Source organism: Eschrichtius robustus, chromosome 14 (genome assembly GCF_028021215.1).
Source record: "Eschrichtius robustus isolate mEscRob2 chromosome 14, mEscRob2.pri, whole genome shotgun sequence".
In the NCBI taxonomy this organism is placed as follows: domain Eukaryota; kingdom Metazoa; phylum Chordata; class Mammalia; order Artiodactyla; family Eschrichtiidae; genus Eschrichtius; species Eschrichtius robustus.
The window spans coordinates 24,036,303-24,053,188 of NC_090837.1; the positions used below are offsets into that span (position 1 = coordinate 24,036,303).

At 50.0% G+C, this 16,886-nt stretch overlaps 1 long non-coding RNA gene across 4 annotated transcripts in view; it reads right to left on the reverse strand.

The window, feature by feature from the left end:
• LOC137776261 (uncharacterized) overlaps nucleotides 1-16,886 on the reverse strand; it is a 370,431-nt gene that overhangs the window by 11,668 nt on the left and 341,877 nt on the right. For 3 of the 4 annotated variants that reach the window (XR_011076189.1, XR_011076182.1, XR_011076184.1), the window contains 3 exons: nucleotides 13,688-13,790; nucleotides 10,210-10,294; nucleotides 6,101-6,216 (listed from right to left, as the gene is read on the reverse strand). This is a non-coding gene — a long non-coding RNA (uncharacterized lncRNA). Of the gene's footprint in view, nucleotides 1-2,076; nucleotides 2,288-6,100; nucleotides 6,217-10,209; nucleotides 10,295-13,687; nucleotides 13,791-16,886 lie in introns of those variants that run through there. The other variant, XR_011076183.1, reaches the window with a different exon arrangement.

The following is a 16,886-nucleotide window of genomic DNA, read 5'->3' on the forward strand; positions in this document are numbered from 1 at the left end:
TGACCTCTTTCCTAACACTTTTCAAGGATTCACAAAAATATCTGAGACTACTCCTCCCGCCCCAGCAAATTAATCAGCTACAAAATATTAAAAGACAACTGCAGAATTAAAATCAAGAAAAGTTTAACCAATGGTCTATAATTCTCCTGTGTCAATTTGTCCCCACCTTTCTCCTCAGCATGAGCTTCGAGACGCTGAGAGCTGGTGACAGAGCCAACGAGGAGGTTGATCAGTATGGCATCCCCCGTCTGTGCCCCCAGGGCTCTGGAACCCCCTACACACAGCCAGGTCACCTCTAAGTCTAAGCTTGGGCTGAATGCCAGACATCAGGCCCAGAGAGGTGCTGAGGTTGCCCAGAGACACACAGCAAATCATTCCTTCCTTTATTCATAAACCTTTACTGGATCTCTTCCAGGTGTCAACCTCTACACTGGCTGCTGGGGACAGAGAGGTGACAAAATCTCCCAACCTATCCCCTGGACCTCCAATCTAGTAAGGAAGGGAGAGAACAGATTAAATTGGTCATTCATTTCTGAACATGCACAGCAAATGTAAAAATATGGTAGAGAGGATGTGTGAGTGGAGGGGCTGTAATTTACCCTGCATGGACTTGAGATGGTTCGCTCCTGAAAGCCCCAAGGGGGAGGTGGCATTCGGCCTGGGTAGGTGTTAGCAAGGGAAGAAGGAATGCTCCAGGCTGCAGGAATGACGTGTGCAAAGGAGTCTAGAGTCTGAAAGGGTGAGACGGGTTGAGGGAGCTCGTATGGCACAGAGCTCTGTGTTTGGCATGCGTCTCATTGGATCCTGCTCAATGAGTTAGTATTATACCCATTTCCTGGATATCAAAACTGAGGCCCTGGTCCTGGAGAAATTTGCCTGAGATCACACAGCTACTAAGTTCCCACTGGGGTTCACACTCTCGTTTCTCTAATCCGGAACTCATGATCTTTTAGTGCAAGGCTTAACTCCATTCCTTTTGACATTCTGCCTTCCTCCCTTAAGGATCCACCCTTTCCCACAACCAGGCATGTTGATAAAAGTTCTCATGGCTTCAGTTCCAGTGGTAACTCTGATTGCATGCTAAGTGGCTGTCTGGGATACTTAGATGGCTGCCCTGAGTTGAGTGTTCTAGGATTGATTAGCAATGTCTGCCCTGGGCACTGGGTAAAGGAGGAGAGGTACACACGCCATGGACTTACTAAATCTGGGGTAGTGGCTTCATGAAAGAATTTCATTTTTCTCTGGGCTTTCAGGACCAAATCTTCCATCCCTGAGTGACCCTTATTACACAGTAAGGAAGCTGAGATTTTTATGAGGAAGGGTGACTTGTTTACTAGTTGGGAGTCCTACAAGGACAACCTTGCCTCCTACTGGGTCCTAATTTTGGAAGGTCCCTCAGTATCATCTAGCCTTATACCCTTTCTCAAGCCCTGCTTCCTCCTATGACCTCTTTCTGACTCTACTTGTGCAAAGAATTTCCATTCCATCCTCTTGAGTTTCACACAGTCCAAACTGCAGAAAGCAACGATCCTACGCAAAGGTAACCAGCTCATTTCTAACGGGAAGCAGAGGCATGAATCAAACAAACAAATATTTGCGACACAACGCACTCCCCCGCCCCACCCTTTTTGCTATTCTTCCAAGGGAAAAGGCAGGGGAAGTCGTTGAGAAAACTGGCCTCACCATCAACACATTTCAGACCCTTACCCGTCTGGCTCAACACCGCAAGTGGCAAACCAACCGGCACACACCACCAAAAAAAAAAAAAAAAAAAAAGAAATTCTAACAAGACATTAATAGATAAATAAAAATAGCTTCCACAAGAAACGATGAGGAATCACGCAACAAAATGATTTCTTTCTGTGAGCGTAAACTCATGAATAATCAAATTCACAGTCCCCAAACGAGCCAAGCGCAGGTCTCGTCAACCTCATCCCAGTGTCCTCCTGGAAGGTCACCTCAAACCTTTGCAGGCCTGGGTGGCTCTGCCCCTCACGTCTCCTCCCCACCCCCTGCCCCCTCCCAGAACCACCACCTCTTCCTTAGAGGGGAGAAATTAATTCCCAGTGCTATGGAAACGTGCAGCAAATCTGACTGGAAGGCTGGGGCAGCACTCATGAATCATCAAGCAGAAAGGGGAGTTCGATAAAATATTGGGGGGAGGTCCTCAGGCCACGGCTTTTGTGAGCTGAACCCGAGCCCTTGCTTCAAGCTCCTTTAGTGTCACATTTTAACCTACCAGCTGCCTCGAGAAGCAAGATGATCTTCCTTGCCTTTTTTCTTCTCCCTTTAAAAAAAATTTATTTTTTAAATTTTTTTATTTTCCCTCATGTGTTAAGGGAGGAAACAGTGACAGGGACAAGTGACAGCTCGCTAATTATTCCCTTACTGCCACTGCTGTTCTGGCTTTGGACGCATTGCTCATTTCTCCCCGTCTTCGCACTGAATAATGCATGGGTCCCTATCTGTATTCAAGCGGCACCTCCGGGGACCGCCAGCCTAACTAGCTGATAACTGATTCAGTTTGTAAGCAGGGCCTCTGGGAGTTGCAAGGAAAAGTAGCCAAGAACAAATTTAACACTTCTTTCTCATTTCTTCAGAACATCAAGGAGAGGCCGGCTGGGAAGCAGGGGGGAGATGTGTGCTAGGTCCTTGAAAGGTACGTGACCTCGAGTTAGGGGAAAGGAACCTTGGCTCTAGCTGTGGGGAGAGGGTATACTGATGAAGATGATGAGGATGTGATGAAAATAGTTAAGGTTAGTTGAAGGTTTACTATGTGTCTACCATTATACTAAACACTTTGCATGCATTCTTTCTTATAATCATCACCAGAATCCTTTGCTGGCAATGCCTTGTCAGATGTATCAGTTAGCTATTACCATGATAATGCTGTGTAAAGAATGGCCTCCACATTTCAGTAGCTGTCAGTAACACATAGAGGGGCAAGCACATTTCCAGCCTCTGCCTGCATCATGTCTGCTAATAGCCCATTAGCCAGAGAAAATTACGTGGGCACGTTCAGTGTCTAGAAGAGAGGGAGCAAGTGTTGCCCACATGAGTCCATGGCCAAGGTGTGGGTGTCTGATGCTGTTACAGGGGAGTGAAGAGTTAAGTACCAAGAGGGAGTCTCCAGCACAATCTCTTCTGCGAATCAGGACCTCTCATCCCACTGCCCCAACTTTTGCAAAAAGACTTATACCCGTTGATCTCCAGACTGGGCTCGTCATTAAATAATGCCAGAAGTCTATGACTCAAATGATAATGGTCATCAAAAATGGCAAATTCTTACCCACCGTCTACAGTACCAAGTACTATTCTAAGTGCTTTACATGTATCAACTCATTTTCTCCTCCTAATAACCTAATAAGGTAGGTGCTATTATTATCCCTGTTTTACAGATGAAGAAGCAAGCACAGAGAGGTTAAGCAATTTGCCTGAGGTCACACAGTCGCTAGGGAGCAAAGCCAGGATTTGAACCTAGGCTGGTGGCAGGGAGCAAGCTCTGATCCATTATAGGTAAAAATGGGTTGTCACAGACAAGGTTGAATTTTGGATGCAGATGCTATATTTGTAATGGCAGAGTGCAGTTGGCTTTCAGAGATATAATTGGGCAGGGTTAGGTTGGTACCTGAGCCAGGGCCAACCAGTCTCTGAGGATCTGGACACACACACTGCTCCCTGCCAAGGGGTGACACGTTCAGGAACCTACTGGTGGAATTGCTGACCTTCTCCCAACTGGCCAGGTGGACCCAGGCTTCTCAAGGAACCACAGGCACTGGGACCACACCTGGCTCTCCACCACCAAATGCTGCCTTCATGCTGCTTGGACTAGGGACCACCATACTCCTTTATCCCCCCTTCTTCCCCAACTAGATCTGGTGATGGCAGGCCATGGCAACAAGGCTGGCTCTTGTTTTATGACTGGTGATGAGACTGGGTACAGATCCACCTGTTTGGAGGTCAAATAATCTCTAATTTTGTCCACTTTTAGAATTAGGAATTTAATCCTTAACCGGATGAAAACAGACCCAGTCTGGACGTTGTGGGCCATTCACGTTTGCACAGTGTTGGTTCTTAGAGCCTCACACAGTGCTTGGGGCATAGTAGGAGCTCAGTGACTCATGGGTGAATGAATGGATGAATGAAGGCTTTACAGATGAGAAATGAAGTCTTAGAGAGGTGAAACTATGTAACAAGGACCATTCCTTTCGTTCAGGATCTACTTATGAGCACCTACTATGTGTCAGGCACTGTTAGATGCTAGGGGTCCAGAGTCTCTGCTGTCATGGTCCAATGAATATCCAACATAATGTCAGGTGGGAAGGAAAAAGGCAGGGTAAGTGGGGGGGAGCGTGCTGGTGGTTGGTATAGATGCTCTCACCTCCTAACATGTGCCAGGCACAGTGCTGGTCCCTTACATATCTGATCGCCTGAAGAGCTCCCCCAGCATCCTGTGAGGCAGCATGATTATTTCATCATTATACCCATTTTACAGATGAGGAAAAACAGAGGCTCTGAGAAAAGAGATGTCTTACCACATATGTAAGACCAGAGGTTAGCGCCCAGGTCTGCCTGCCTTGTCTGAGCGGGACAGGATGTGGGTTCCCCTCAGCCCCACCCCCAGGCTAGTGGGTCAAGGATGCTGGGCGCTAGGGGTGGGAAGGTGCCTGGGGTCCCCACAGCTGTCACCTGCCCAGGTGTGCATCCACATCCAGCCGCCCAGCGCTGTCTGCTGGGGGGACACTGGGTTCGCTGCCAGGAGCCACGTGTCAAGACAGCAGGGGGGGAGGCAGGCGGGCTGTTGGCAGGTGGCTTAAAATAGCAGTGTCCTCATGGCTGCAGGAGCTCTGTTCTCCCGGCTGAGAACACTCAGGGAGAAGATATCTCAGCCCGGCAGCCGCCCCCTCGCTGGTGGCTCCATGCAGAGAAATTGTGCTCAAACGCAAGGTGCCCCCTTGCTCCTAGGGCATGTGGGATGAAAGCCAAACTCCACTCCAGAACCTTTGTGAGCTGCTCCCCTTGCCCCCAGCTCTGTTCTCCTCATACTCCTTTCTCTTGTCACCCTCGTTACGCTGCATTCAAGATGTCCCTTGTACCTTGTTGCCTGAAAGGTCCTCCCTGACATCTTCTCCATCTGAAATATATATGGAATACACTAAGTGTTCAGTATATGTCAATGGGAATCACTTATAAGATACTGAAATCTTATCCTTCAAGCTCAGCTCACTTGTCAGTACTTCTGGGAGCCTTCTAGACTCTCCCAGGAGCAGAAATCCTTCCTTCCTCCAAGGCATGTAGACCGTGCTCAGATCAGGATTGCAAAAATCCTGTTTATGGCTTCCTTCAACCTTTCTGACTGGGTAGGCTGCCACACCTATAAAAAGTAGCATTGCTCAACCAGGGGTAGCAGGTAATTGGCACACAGGGCAGAAATCTCTTAGCCGTGCACACGGCAGACATTGCTAATCAATCATAGCATCCTTTCTTTCCAAGCCCTTGAGCGTTGAGAAGGCCATGAGCAATTGACTGGAGTTGACACCAAGATGATGCCTTAATGGCTTCTCACTTCCAAGTGTCATTAACTACAGCCTTCAGATAAATGGCCTCCAGAAGCTTGTCTTCAGGGCTGCCTCAGCCATCAGACTGGTAGGCTCTTGAGGGCATGACAATGACATTTATTTCAGCATCTCCTCCTCTTGGCACAGAGCCTGGCAAACACTAGGCACTGAAGAAATGTCTGTCAAACAGGGGGAACTGGGGAGAACACATCAGGCAGTGCTGACAAATGCAGAAGTACCTCACTGAGGCTACTCCAAGCCCTAGGAGCTCTCCTGGACCCTGCTTCCCACTCTCTCTCCTTTGGTCTCCAGGGAGCAGAGTCTGGAGCCCAGGAAACCCAAACCATAGGCTCACTGAGATCAGACCCAAATCAAACAATGGTTTCCCCACGACTAACTGCACAGAGATACAAGGTCAAAGATAAAAGATCCTCAGACCAAGAAGAGAACAGTGAGAAGGAGAGAAATCATCTCACCAGGTCCTAGCACCTCCCCAAGGCTCAGTGTTTTTATTTTTAAATGGGGATAATAGGAGTCTCTACCTGGCAGGAATGTTGAGAGATAATGAACGGAAAGTCCTCATTGGTGTCTGATAAATAGGAGTTGATGCGGATGATGAAGATGATGATGATGGTGTCACGCTGCTCACGGAGACTCCCTAGGGAGAGAAAAGTACCTTCAGAGAACCCTGAGCTCCAGCCTCTCCCTGATTCCCATCCTCCTGAGACCTCCCACCCCTGGGAGAGGTGCAAGGAAGAAGGCCAAAGAGGCAGCCCTCCCCCCAGAAGAGGAGGGCTGAGTCCTTTGGCAGGGAGAAGGGAGGGAGCCTTTTCTCTGGAGATAGTATGTCCTGCCATGATCACTCTTGGTCCCATTTTATAGCTGGGAAAACTAAGACCCACGAAACAATGGAATTAGCCTAGTCTCATGGAGTAACAATCCTCTGCATCTGAACCCAGGATCTGTTGATTCCAGTGCCCATGGTATTTGCACAGAACCATTCTACCTTGTTGGAAAGGTACCCACACTGATCAGTCACTCACCCATCTACCCTATTCGGTTTTATTGAGCATGCCCTGGAGGAGTTCACAGTCTAGCTGGGGAAATGGGGTGTGATCTGACATGCCATTAAATTATTTCAGTATCACAAGGAAGAGTTTTCTAGCTCAGTTTGGGGAAAATTTCATAGAAGGGCTATGTTGGTTGGGTTTTGCAGTATGAGTAGGAGTTCATTAGGGGCTGAATGGAGGGAGGGCATTTCGGGCAGAGGAGATGGTAGGAGCAAAGGCAGGGATCCATGAAAAAGCATGATGTGTTTGGACACCATTGAGCAGAATTGAGTGTCCCACTTTAGGGAGTATGGTGGTGTAGCTGCAGGAGACAAGACGAGGAGATAGATCAAACCAGAGCCTGGAGGTCCTCCCATAGCATTTAGGCTTTTCCCTGTGGGCAGAGGAGTCATGAAGATGTGTCCCAGTTCAACTGTTTACACCACAGCTTCCACTTCCCCTTACACTCAGGTGCCTGGCACCGGGCTGCTCTCACCAAGGTCAAATGGAAACGTGGGATGGGGCAAAGATCAGCATGGACCTTTCTGCATGGATCATGCTGCTCTCCTGGAGAGATTGTGCCCAGCTTCTACTCCAGGAATTTAAACCACAGAGACTCAGAAGCACAGAATCCCACCGTTAAGACCTCTCCAACTCATGGACCCAACGATTTAGAGAACTGTAGCATTCATCTATTCATTTAGTCATTTGGTTAATAAAGTTGAAAAGCCCCCAGCAGATAGTGTATCAGTCAGTTACTGCCGTGAAACAAACCACCCCAAATCAGTGAGTTATATCAACAATCACTTATTGATTGGTTATTTGCCTGGGACTCATCTTGGCTGGACTCATTCATGCCTCTGCTGGTTGCCGGGGGTTCTGCTCTAGACTGGGATTGTCTGGGGGTGGGGTCCTCTGCCATGTGTCTCTCATCTTCCTCTTCGGACCAGCGGGATAGCCAGTTAGCAGTGGGTTGGGGGGTGGGGAGTGGCAGAGGGAGTGTAGATGGCCCTCTCAAGAAATCTGGCTCTGAGGACACAGAATCTGTGAACCATAGCTACTGCGATCACTCACGGCTTCCTGAGGGGTGAGCTGGGGCTTGTGCCAGTGGGGTCCCCAGCCCTGGTTGGGGTGGGGAGAATCAGGGACACCCAGACATGGTCATGTCTGGATGGCAGAAATCCTCATTTGGATTGGGGGATCCAATTGTTGCTTGAGGCTGGGTTCACCTTATCTAGTGGTCAAGACCCCACCCCAGGTCCACATCGCTCAGCGGTCCCACCCTCAGAACACCCCTCCAATGGCTGCCCACCCAGCTGCGAGAGCACGCAGGCTCCCCCTCTATCCTCAGCGGCAACCCCCTTGGGGAGGAGAGAGCAGATAGCAAAACCGTGCTATTTACAAGCTTTCAAATGGGTTATTGAATCATAAACCGAAATCACAGGCTGTAACCAAATCAGCAAGGACCAGATTCAATAAAGTGCAAAGGGAGGGGGAATAAAAATCCCACCTAGAAGCTTGTTAAAGCCTTCTCTGCCTCTCCTGGCCTTGCTTTCTGAACATCTCACTCTTTCTGGTGAATAAACCCAGCCTGGTCTGGTTTGATGCTGGTGCTGTTAATTCCATATGTGGTTTATGAGTGGAGGAAAAGGCTGTCATTACATGCCACTGGAACTTGAAAAGAACCCAATGGGCACTTCATTGCTGCCTTGCTGGAGCGGCCGATGCCGCTGCTGAGTTGGGAGTGTCTCAAATCCTAACACAAGAAAACTTTTAGGGTGCGGGGCGTGCACGCCACTATCTTGCGGTGACTGTGAAATCTCCATGTATGGGGGCTCTCTGCTCCTAAGGTGGTCCTGGGGTCATCCAATGACCTTCCTCTGGTGCCATATATATGTGCACCGGACTTTACAGTTTACAAAGCCCCTTCGTGTGGTTTATCTGAATTATGATACAAGCTCAGAAGGCACAGTGCCCGGCCTGAAGGAGTCGCCCCAGACTATTAGCTGGGATGTTATTATCATTATTTCCTATTAACTGCGTGCCTACTCTACATGAGATGCTAAATGTATGCTACCTATAATTCTTCAATCAAATTCTGTAAAACCGGAATTATCGTGTCCATTTTACAGATGAAGACTAAGACTCAGACTTGCACAACGGCATCTTCGGGGCAGATTTAGGAATCAAGCTCCGGGCTGCAGTGCTCCAAAGCCACATTCCCTGCACACGCGATAACTCTGAGAGGGAGGGAGAGCCCCACTTGGTTTTACTCTGCCTGTTTATTAGGCGAGTAAACTGAGTCTCAGTAAGTTTAGGTGGCCACAGAGCACAGCCCAACGGGCCCCGGGGAGACATCATTTCCTTTTTCGGAGCTAGCTGCATGGACACTTATTACTTAAGAGGTTACGCTGGTGCTGGAAGTTTCCTTTGACTTGGGCTAACCAGACATCTCACTTCACAGATGGGAAAACCGAGGCTCGGAGATGTTCGTGCCTCGTCCAAGGTCACTCGGCCCGGAGGTGGTCAGAGCTAGGATCTGCACCTACAGCTGTCTGTCTCCAGAGTTTATACTCCTGCCATAGCTATTCCGTTTCTGGAAAAGCAATTGTCGTGGCTCAGATGCCGAGCCCAGCCTCCCTGGATGGGCCTGCCAAAACCAGCCCTGCTTTGATGAAGGCCAAGTACATCCTTTGCCAGCCTGAAATTGGATTCCCCGGTCTAGAATCACCTGCATGTATCCCTGACTTTCAGGTTCAGATCAGACATTGTGTAGCACAACAGATAAGAACTCAGGATCTGGCTTCAAATCCCAGCTCTACCAACTTCCATCTGACCCTTTTTCAAGCCTCAACTTTCTTACTTTTAAAATAGAGATGATAATAACAGCATCTTTCTTATAGGGTTGTTGTGAAATCAACAAGCATAGCTAATATCTAACGAGTACCAGGCACTCTTTTAAGCCCTGTACGTGTGTTAGTCCTAATCCTAGATGTATCACCATTTTAGAGACGAGAAAACCAAGAGAGTGATTTGCCCAAGGTCTCGTGGAGTTGGAGTCTGCACCCAGGTAGGCTTGCTCCAGGGCCCCGTTGTTTGCAGTGACCCTAAGCTGCCTCTCGGTTTAATGAAGCAATGTGGTAGTCAGACATGGGAAAAGCTAACGACCAGCACATCTTTTTGTATTCTGGAGGATGTTGATGTTTTATCATGCAAAAGGAGGATTCCAGTTAACAATGACAAAAGCCATCCCCTGCAGGGCTGGAATGTTTGCCAGAGAACTGAGATCCACTCCCACAGAAGGTCCATCTGACCCAGCCCTCTAAGCCAGCCCTGCTCCCTGCACTTAACTCTCCACTCAAACCAACACTTCTTCAATTCGTGAATATGCCCAACGCACTTTCATGCCCCTGGCCCTTTGCACATGCCTCTCCTGATGCCTGATTTTCTTTCCTTCCTTTGTACTACCAGCAAACACATACTTAAGAGATTCAGCTCAAAAACCACCTCCTTCTTAAAGCCTCTGAAGACCCCCCAAGCAGAATGAATTCTCTTTTCTCTGTGCTTCTTACAGCTGTAGTGAATTCCCCTTGGATCCTTACCAACCCAGGGTTCTCATGGCAGGTCTGTGTGTCTGTCTCCTTCACCAAGGACTCCTTGAGAGCGGGAACTGGGATATATTCATTTCTGTGGGATCAAAAAATGCTGACTGAGTGAATGAATGAATGAAGTTTCTGCCCTGGCTGGACTGTAGCTGACATCTCATCATCGGTCATACGAGAATTGAATTCTGGTCCCGGCTTCGCCGCGGCCTCCCTGTGTTCTCTTGGAAAAGGCATGTTGCTTTTAAGCACCTCAGTTTCCCCATCTGTAAGATGACAGGTGCGGACCAGCTGGCCTCCAAGAGCTTTCTGTGACTGCAGCTTCTTCATCCCCCGACTCCGCCCGGTGCCTCCAGGGACCCCATCACAGCAGTCGGGCTTCCCTGCACCCTTCTCTCTCTTACCCCTACCCCCCGCACCACCCAGCAGGTCCTGGAGGTTTTCCTGCCAAAATCTCTCTTGAATCTGTCATCTTCTCCTCGCCGTTTCCCGCTGCCTTCCTGATGCCGGCAGCCCTCATCTCTCGCCTGGATGCCTGCAGTAGCCTTAACACATCTCTGCCAGCTCCCTCCAGCCATTGCACACTCAGCAATACGTGTGATCTTTTCAAAACACAAACTCAGCCATGTCTCAGCCCTGATGAGCCCCTCCCATGCCTCCTCTGGCCCCCAGGCTGTGGACCAGAGACCTTCCGGAAGGGGACAGCTAGCCCTCTCCACCACACATGCCCCTTCCGTGACTCTGGCCATGTTGACCTTCCTGTGATCTGCACTTACCTTGCTTGGTCCACACGCCAGCCTTCGCACATGGCTTTCCCTCTGCCTAGAAAGTTCTCTTTCCCCTCCCGGTGATAAGATTTCAGCCTGATTTTCAGAAGCGTTAATCTGAGGAAGCTCAGAGACGCCTTGCAGGACCTCCCCAGACCAGACCAATCGTTCCTACTATATCAGCTCTCCAAGCTCCCTTTCCTCTCTTTCACAGCCCTTATCCCGGTTTCCAGTTTAATTTTACTTGAGAGATTTTGCTGCACTTTTTCCTCCACCCCTGTATTGTGAGCCAGATAAAGGTAGGACACCCTTGCCAGATACCTCCCACCCCACCCGTCTCATTATATCTGCAGCATCCAGCCCTATGCCTGGCAAGAACTCACAAATATTTGCAAAATGAATGAATGTGTTCTCCAGCTCCGGGGAACGGGTTGAAGGAGCAGTCACATCATCTGTCTGGTGCAGACCTCAGTTTCACTAACTCTGAAATGGGCTCGTGATCGCCCATCCCTCTGCACCTGTCGCTGCTCTGCTGGAGTCTCCAAAACCACCCAGAGCAGAGTGAGATGCTCTGAGGCCTGGAAGGCACAAGAGCCAAGGGCTGGTGTTGGGAGGGACCCCAGGCATCGTCAGGATGACCGGGCCACCACCGGTTTTTGTGACCATCTGCTCGCCTCACTGAGAGCTGGGCAGTGGAGCCAGGACTCCAAGTCCTGAGAAGGATTGGAGAAATATATGTTCAGTTTGCAGACCTGCTGAGGGAACAGAGTCAGGTCACCGTGCCCTGGTCGCTGTGCTCACGCTCCGTAGAGTCAAGCTCAGGAGGAGATGTCAAGGGGCTTCTCCAGGACCTTCAGAAGAAACTGCGGGGTCTGTGCTTCACTCCCCAGATGAGAACCACAGGGCTTTCAGCCTTGGGCTTCTCCAGTGTGGTTCAGCGAACCAGATTTTCAAATGCCCTAGTGAAACTCTCTTTTCTAATCACCTACATTTAAACAGAAGGCATTATGGTTTACCTGTAGTTGGTGTCATTCATTCAGAATGATCTCCCGAATTCGGGTGCTGGGCTGGCCCTCAGGGGTGGAGGCAGGCAAGGCCACTGTCTTTTCTGGGTCCAGAGGGGAAGCCCGTGTTTTCCGGGTGCAGAGGGTGGGCAAGAGGAAGCAGGGGGCCTCTGTGGGAGCAGGCTTGTTTGGGGGGTGAGTGGGGAGTCCCAAATATCTCCATAAAGAAGTGATTTTTTTAAATTATGGTGAAACAGAGGTAACATAAAATTTACCCTTTTAACCATTTTAAGTGTACAGCTCAGTGGCATTAAATACACTCACTTGGTTGTGCCAACATCACCACAATCCATCTCCAGAACTTTTTCATCACTCCAAGCTGAAACTCTGTACCCAGTAAATTATAACTCTTTATTATGCCCTCCCCTCAGCCCCTGACAACCTCCTCTCTACTTTCTGTCTCTATGAACTTGACTGCTCTTGGTACCCCATATAAATGGACTCATGCAGTATTTGTCTGGTTTATTTCACTCAGCATCATGTCTTCAAGGTTCATCCATGTTGTAGCACATGTCCTAATTTCCTTCCTTGCTGAGGCTGAATAATATTCCATTGTATGGATAGACCGAATTTTATTTAGCCATTTATCCATCACTGGACACCTGGATGGTTTTTACTGTTTGGTTCTTGTGAACTGTGTTGCTGTGAACATTAGCGGGAAATAGTAACATTCATGGTAATAAGGCTACGAGGTGTTACAGAAAGGGCTTTAGGATTAGACCTGTGTTCCAATCCTGATGCTGCCATTAACCAGCTGTGTGACCTCAGGCAAGTTACTTAACCTCTCTGAGCCTCCATTTTCTCTTCTCTAAGAAGAGGGAAAGAACACGCATCTCCTAGTGTCAATGGGCACGGAGGGTGGGGACGGACTCAGAGCAGGTGCTCAGTAATGTACTAGGAATTACCCCTTTCATGCTCCTGCCCAGGACTGCCAGGTGTGATTACGCGTGTTGTTCACTGCCCAAGGGCACCTGGTCCAAGTACTTGACTTGCTGGTTTGAATCCAGGGGACAGTTTCTGCCTGGAGGGGGCACCTGTGTCCCACCCACCCAAAGGCACATATATGCTTGCTCAGCCCCCCGTCTCAATCGACATAGGCACTCGGGCTTATGCCTGCTTGACAAGTGAGGGCTGGTAAAGCACAGAGAGGCTAATTAACCAGCCCAAGGCCACACAGTGGCACTTGGACCCCTTCAGGTATGAGAACCTGGCTCCAGGCCCGGAGAACAGAGCGATGTGTGCAGCCCTGAACCTCATGCAGGCGAGCAGAGAGGAGGGCTCCGGGCTGCCCCTCAGCCTCCCACCCCCTCCCCCTCTCCTATTAAGAAGCGGAAACTGAAATGAAAAATTCAAACCTCCGTCTGGTTCATGGTTAGGCCCCACCTTGGGGAGGTGGCCTCGGAGTGGCTGCTGATACAGGGCTCCGTGTTGTTAACTGTGCCCCCCTCTCAGCCCCTCCCCGACGGGTTCTTTCCATCCTGGGATCATTTTCCAGACAGCCCAGAGCCTGGCCCGCCAGACTATTTAGTCTGGGTTTGGTGACCCCCGTCTGACTGCAGGCAGGACGTGCTCAGGTTTCTGGCCTCCTTGGTACAATCACTGCGCCCCCCTCCTGCCCCCGCCCTGACTTCTTACACAAACACTTACCTTCAGGCCCAGGACTTCCTGGCACGCTTGCATCAGACCCGGCCACCGGCTTCCAGAGGGCGCTCCGTCCAATGCCCGACAACGCAGCCCTCTGTCCAGAGTTCTGTGGGCCCAAGCATCATTCTCAAACACAGAAACTTAGCTGGATGGCCTTCCCATCGCTGCTATCCCTCCTCGACTCTCTCCGACCCTGCCCACTGGATAGACAAGTTCATTCAAAGAAAAAAAAGTGATGGGAATTCAAAATATTTTTCCATCTGTTCACGGGTGCTAGATTAGCTATTTGTTCTTGCTCCATGTCTCAGGTGGGGAAACTGAGGCCCCAGAGGGCGAGAGAAAGGAAAGAGTCAAGCCCCTGAGGTGGGAAGGGGCAAAACCAGGAACCAGAAGTCAGATCTTCGGGCTCCCAGGTCATGTCAATGTCAATGCAATTCAGCTTTTGCCTGTACTCCCTCTGGGTTCTGCACCGCCTTTCAACAACCCTTTCTGAGAATCTTCTGACACTTCCTGAGACACTTGGGTATCCTGGAAATAGAACTACCTTATTTATGTCATCTTACTTGGGCGCACTGAAGTAGGGGAGGGAGATGTTGGTGGCCCCTGCATCCTATGGGGTTTTGATGCCAGAAGTCAAGTTCCTTTAAAAACCTGCGTGCTTGGCACCCTGCCAGAAGTGTGGAGCGTAACCAGTACTAATGACTCCCATTTGTTAAGCGCTCACCGTGCACCGGGCATTGTGGGAAGTTCTCTATGTGCAATTCTCTCAGTAGGTTGAGGTAAGGATTATGTCTACAACCCATTTTACAGGTAAAGAAACTGAGGCCCTGCATGGGCAAATGACTTGGAGAAGGTCACACAGCCGGCAAGCAGAAGAGCCTGAATGCAGGTGTCTTTGACATCTTTCTGTATTTCTTTCTTTACCATGAACGTGTTTGATTTTTATTGTACAAAAACAAAACAATATAATCCACAGTAACAATAGCAGGAAGCAACGTTATCCATCTTGGTGCCCAAATATATTACATGTTATCTAGCCTCCTTCAATTCTCCCTTTCACACACACACACACTGGGGCTAACTGCTGTGGACAGTTTGGTGTCTATTCCTGCTGATTCCCCCCACCCCATCAGATACTAATTTATATGCAGATGTATAATTTTATAGGGCTTTCTAAGCCATACATATTTGCAAGATTTGATTTTTAAAAATCAATAGGAAATGTATTGCTTTTGCTATTGGGGAGAGAATAAAGATATTAAAAATTAAATCAAATTTCAAAACAGGACTGGGTTGGGCATTTCAAAGCTGCCAAGGCAAAGTTCTAGTCCAGAAAGTTCCGCACCAGCGAAGCTGGAGTCCCCCACAGAGATGCTCAGATCCCAGTGGCTAACCAGTTGTACTTGGCTGGGGTGGGGAGGGAGGGATGTCTCTAATTCCCACCAGCTCGCCTAGCCATCCCCTCCCCACTGCCCCTGGTCGATGAGCATTGTGTTCAGTTTGTGGACTCAGCAAAACACGCCCGCCCCGCTCGCTCCCTCCTCGGATAGGAAGGTGGTTGCCTACTAGCCCATTAATTCTGCTTTAATTGCTCCAGCTCTCAAATGGAGGCCTGAGCAGCTAATCTGGCCGGGCGGGGGTTGGGGCGGGGGGGGTGGTTCGCCTGGCAGCTGCTGTTCTACCAGCTCTGGGGAGATGCTCAAAGAGTCTGAGAAAAAGGAGTGATTCTCCGCGGGTCCCTCTGGGTGGTCTGGAGGGGAGGGGCCACTGGCCAGTGGGGATGTAGCCCAGAAAATGGACCCGAGAAGCGGCCACCAGCAAGAGAAGCCAAGGGGAGCAGTGGGAAGTGGAGTGGTAGGGTGTAGTCACCATCCACCGCCACTCCTCTGGCATTTATCGCTGTCTGACATTATCTTTGTTCTTTTCTTCCAGGGGTCTGCCTTCCCCATCCAAACGTCAGCTGTATCAGTGTTCACCTAGTGCCCAGTGTAGAGTAGGTGCCCAATAAATTGAGGTTAATTTAATAAACCTATTCTGCCCTTTCCAAATTGTCTCCTGCCTCCAACTGCCAGGGAAGTCTTGGGAGAATCTCAAGAGATGGATAAGGAAACTGAGGCCTGGAGAAGGGGCTTGGTTTCTTCAAGCCAGTGCCTGGCTCAGGCTGTCTTTCAACTTTGCTCGTATGAATGGCCCTCGCTTATCTTTGCAGGAGTGGTGTGACTCATCACCAGCTGCCCAGAACAGGAGGGGTTGGGGAGCATCCACGCTACTTTCTTTTGAAAGTAGCTTCTGTATCAAACCCCTCCATGCCCTGGAAACAGCCTCATTATGCACCAAGAACAAAATTCTCCTCCCCTCTCTCTAGGGGGTGGCTATGAACCTACTCTCCAGGGGACCAGCAGGGCAGGTCCTGGAGAGGAAAATGATATGTATCTAATCTCTGACCTTCAAATGAAGGCAGGGATTCATCAAGGATTTCAGAGGGAGGGGCGGGGTGGCTGCACAAGGGGGGGGGGGGGCTTGCCTAATTCGGTCCTCACCTCAAGTCACTCCTGGCTGCTGCGGATGCTCTCCAGGGTGTCGGGCCGGGGAAGAAAGGGGGTCCAGGATGGAAGAAGGAGGAGGTGAGGCGGGAGCGGAAGGGACAAGCCAAGCAGGATGGGAACAAAGGGGGCAGGAAGCAGAGGAAGAAAAAATGACAATAGACAAGGATGCCAGCCCATTTGGGGTGGTGGGAAGCACGGGAGGAAACCTGCAAAGGAAACATAAAGAGGAAGAAATAAAGGGTAAGAAGAAACTCAATAGAGCTTGAAACAAAGCCATGGAGAAAACAAAGGGAAAGAACAAGTGCAAGCAGAGGAAGAAACAGCAGCACAAACAAGGAGAGAAGCCTGCGGAGGCCTCCAGAATGTCATGTGCCTATCCTGGGCGGGGGCTGCGTGCATCTGGGCCAACAGCATGGCCCCAGCCTCGCTCTGGTCCCTCACCTCAGCCCTGGTACCCACCAGCTCCCAGGAGCCTCTGGGGCAGACAGCTGGGCCTCCTCCTGCCTCTTCAGCCCAGCCTACTCTGATTGGCCAGTCTCCTAGGGCAGGGAGGCAGGCCACGCCCACCCATCTTTGCTCCACCAGGGTAGAAGCCCCAGAGACCCACGGGCTTCCTGAAGTGTTCTGAGCCACCCCAAGTCCTCCCTCCCCCTCCT